Source organism: Lagopus muta, chromosome 6, assembly GCF_023343835.1.
Source record: "Lagopus muta isolate bLagMut1 chromosome 6, bLagMut1 primary, whole genome shotgun sequence".
NCBI classification, from domain to species: Eukaryota; Metazoa; Chordata; class Aves; order Galliformes; family Phasianidae; genus Lagopus; species Lagopus muta.
The window spans coordinates 30,827,886-30,832,645 of NC_064438.1; positions in this window are offsets into that span (position 1 = coordinate 30,827,886).

Here is a 4,760-nt window from a genome sequence, read left to right on the forward strand (position 1 = left end):
AAAAACCCAACAACTTGTCATTTATTTAACCCCAGCATGATGGAAGGCTAAACTAAATACAGAAAGCCCATAACAAATAGCAGGGACATTTTAAGGTCACTAAACGAAGGCTGTCGTTTTTGTATTCAGGCCAATGATAAAAGAGTTTTTAAATGTTTGGACATTCAATCTATGTAGTGCCACAACCTGAACATACCCCTTTGCCAAACATAGGCTCACTAAATCCTCTTGGAATGTTGTTTACCTCTGAATAAATCAAACTTGACAATGTAGGTTAACTCCACAGATTCATTTTTCAATCACAAGTGATTGATATTTCTTACAGAAAGATAGCTACAGAATTCTTACTGCCTTACTGACTGTAGGAAGTCAAATTGTTCTTGGGTGTCATATGAAAATCCAAGCCATTTTTCAAGTACTTTGTTTCAGAATTACCTACCCTCTCTCAAGAACACACTAGTGAATGTACATTAAATGAGGATAACTCAGCAGAGATAGTTTGTCAATTATTTTAAATTGTCTGTCTCCCATAGGCTGGACAGACCATAGTGTGCATTCTTCAGGAGTGGGCTACAACTGAAATTCTAAATCCAATAATAATAAAAAAGACCATTGCAGGAAACTGAATGAAAGCTGAACTATGGGAAGACTTTACTGTTAACTGATTAAAAGCAAATCATAAGGAAGCAATTCCTTATTTCAGTAAAAAAAAAAAAAAAAAAAAAAACAACCCACACAACTTTTCTGGAAAAATCAGAAATTAAAAAAAAAATCTTTGTTTAAAAATTTGAATGCACATCTTACCCCCTTAATTAAATTTAAAAAAATGTACATGACATCAGAAGATGTCAGCAAAAATATTCATATATTGCATTAATGGCTTGTCCAGCTGCACTTGCTATTTTGGTTAGTATCTGTTTAATTATTATATGTAATATTGCTTGAGGCTACATGATATCTCTGTCTGTGAAAAAAGTGACTGTAAGTCACTTTTATTATCATTAAAATGACCTTGGTCAATGACAAGAATGAATACCAGCAAGAATTTATACTATTCACTGTACTCAGGTTTATGTTACTTAACATTCAGTGTTTAACTAGAGGATCTAAGTTAGGCGAAAGAATTTAGATGCACAGTTGTCCCAAGGCTCTCTATATCATCAGTGAAGATTGAGACACTGCCAAAAGGCAATTTAGACTTCAAATAAATAAAATTACCCTTTGGGGTGCCTGCTGCCTCCATTTTTCATAGAAGGACCCTAGGCTAAGTATGTTTCTACTCTAAACCTCATTACAAAATAATCTAAGTTCTTGAACACCTAACGTCTCTCATGCAACTACAGTTATTTTGTACAGTCCAATCTAGGTATAAGTTTTGAATTAAAGTTGTTTTTTTTATTTAGAGCAGCTAGGGCAAGTGCTTGTTTCTTTAGATCATAGATATAAGTGCCACAGCTGTCAACTAAAGTACCTCCTCTAATTTCCTGAATAATTCTCCTTTCCTGAGTAACTACACCAGTCATTGGGTAAAGCAGTTTCATAGTTTGAAACTGACTGGATGTACGTCTACCACATGAATGTTACAATCATTGCAATCTTATATAAAGAGAAGTGCCACCTCCTCCATTCTCATCATTTTAACAAAGGGAAATCAATCCTCATTTACTTCTTTGAAACTAGGAGCCTAGGCACCAGCTCCAGGAGGATTTGTATCACTGTAGAACAAGGAAGAATTGACTCTCCTTGTCTTGAAAAGTCAGCCTTGGGAGTTCTGTTTCAGACTACCTCCAGCCATTTCTGGATTCAGTGCACTTTTTTTGTCGATTCCGTTTGCATGCTCTAAGGCATCTTACAGGATTGCCTAAGCACTTAAATCCCATAGTCCTCTAGAACTTGTTTTGTATTACAGCTCGTAATTGGGACAATTCAATGTGAACTGCGATTTGGACACTGGATTTTTTTTTTTTTTTTTTTTTGTCAACTAGATACAAACTTTGTGGTCACAAAATTTAAAACATATTTAATGTTATGTTCAAATTCTAAAAAGTAAAAGTGCTAAAAATGACAAGACACCTTTCTCCAGAACACATATACTATATACTCTCTCCAAAGTAATTCTTAAGCACTGAACATTTATTGGACTTCAAACAGGATTTTTGTTTAATTCAACCATGACATGGTGTATAACCAAGATGTTATAATCACAATACAATTGTGTATAATCAATAGATATCAAGATGTTATAATTGCAATATAATCAAAAGAGTAAGGCAAAGCAAACAAGGATCACAAAAGAGAATAAGTAGAAGAGCTTACCCTTGGGTTGAGCTCACTAGAAGATACCAAAGAGGAGGATCTCCAGAAGAGATCCTTCCCCTCTGGTAGCCAGCTCTTAAATAGGTCCAGGAGGGCTGGAGCCTGGCTCCACCCCTTCCGGCAGCACAGGTGAATTGCCTTCACCTGTGCTCCTCTGGCTGACTCATGGCTCACCTCAGGTGATCAATCAGAGGTTCAGGCCGTGACCCAGCAGTTCCCATACACATGGCTTATCAGAGCAGGTTTACCATGAACACAAAAGAATGTAACAACAAAAATATACTACTTCAAAATTTAGATTTCAGGATCTGCTATGAAGTATTTTCAGGCACAAAGTTAACATCTCACGCTTTGGAAGTCAATTTCTGCTAATTAAATTTATTTTCATCTTGAACATCCAGTAAAGATTCTATAGATGCTATTCTATACAGATCAATTCACTGTTCAAACCAGGGCTGGTGGAAAGCAAAACCATTCCTGTAGTTTGATTTCCATGTAAGAGTCATGCAAGCATTTTGGAAGTGACTTAGAAGATAAATAAACAAGAAAAAAGGGCATAACATTTAAAATTACACACCAATCCTAGCACCCACAGTTGTCAGCTGGATGTACAGTTGTAGAGTTGGATAGGCATTTTAAACATTTCTCCACACTAGTATACTACAGGTAGAGTTCAAAAATTTCCAAGGACTTCCATGGAAAGAAAGACAAGAAAGAAAAGTAAGGAAAAGACAACCAAGTTCCAAACACTAGCAAGACAGTATCCATTATAATCACGCAGGATGTATAGATACTGGTCAAGTTCTTGATTAACCATTTTCTAGATGAGTTTTTCATCTATCTGGCTGTGTATCTGACTAGAATTGAGCTTTTCCAATTATAACAATTCTGTAAAAATTTAAAGATTCATCTTATTGTTGTACTTAATGTAGGTGAGCTAGTAAGATTAATCAAGGTCTTTAATTTAGGCCTTGCACCCACCACATAGCAAGCTGGCAGTTGTTATGTTGCAAATTACACTAACCTGGCAATCTTTTTCATAATCAAAAAAGGATCATAACTTATCAGCTATTGCTTTCTATTCAGCAGCCTTACTTTTTATTAGCTCTTAAGTTAGGGAAGCAACAACAGAAATTATTATACTTTGAAGAAATTTTTCCTCAGTCTAGGCTGCCTTCAATATGGAGAGGCTGAAGAAAGTGATTGCTTTTCACAATTGGAGTTATTTCTAAACAAAAGTGTGGGCTACTATGATCCATCCACATAAAGAGCAAACGAGACTGTCTAATGCAAAGTTCAGATCTTAATAGATGCACAGTTACGTCCAGCCAGCTCTGACTTCTGCCTGAAATAGGCCATACAATGAAATCCAGTAACGGATGCAACATTTGATAACGGAACTGCCCTTACTCTTCCTCAAGATGCCTGAAATGGTTATTTAACCATCCATCTGTTTATCCACACAGCTTTCTGTATATTTAATGGTAATTCCCTTCCTCACACTCTCCTTCTCTCACCCTAAACATCTACAGCATGTAATGTGCGCTATCATTTTTCTATTAAATTCTACCTAACATTATTCTCATTGATTTTTTTAACTATTTTATCATCTATTTACAATAACACTACACAATAATGATTACATTTTGCACTACTGAAAGGATGTTAAATATTTGGACATTCAAAATTTAATCTAGAGTCACAACATTCTCATTCTTGTGAGGAAGGCAGCTGTTGAGTAAACAATGAGAACTGATCTGGTGAAACAAAGCTTTTCAGCCCTACTGAAGTCTTGGCAACAATCTCATTACCCTTAGTATAGCTGGGATTTCACCCTTGATGTTAATCTGAAATTTCCTTCAACAATTGCATCTTGTCTTGCAAGATTTCAAATATTACTGCTGCTAGGTAGAAAGCAAACACCAATGAGACAAGATGATAATGACTGAGTGGTGCCCAATGACAGGACAAGAAGGAATGGGTACACACTGCACACAGGAAGGTCATTCTGAAAGTTTGGATTATTTTTTTTTAGATAATTTTTTTTATTTTTATTTTTTTACTGTGAGAAAGATTGAGCATTGGAACAGATTCCCCAAGGAGGATATGGATATGCATGTATCGCCTTCTTTGGAGATTGCATGTGCATGTATGTGTATAGTCCTGGACAGCCTGCTCTGGCTAGCCCAGCTTGGGCAGGGGCTGGACCAAATGACCTCCAGAGGCCACTTCAATCCTTGTCCATTCTGTAATTGCCTAACAATTGCTCAGACGTAGACAACTGAAGAAATAGCACCTGTAATATCTTGATGGGATTAATAAAGCCATGCAATCGCAGCCTCCTGACATACCTCAGCCAGTAATGGCTATTTCCCTCCAGTTCAGTTCATAGAAGAATATTTCCAAAAGATATTATAATCCCTTGCATATGAACGAGTCTCCTA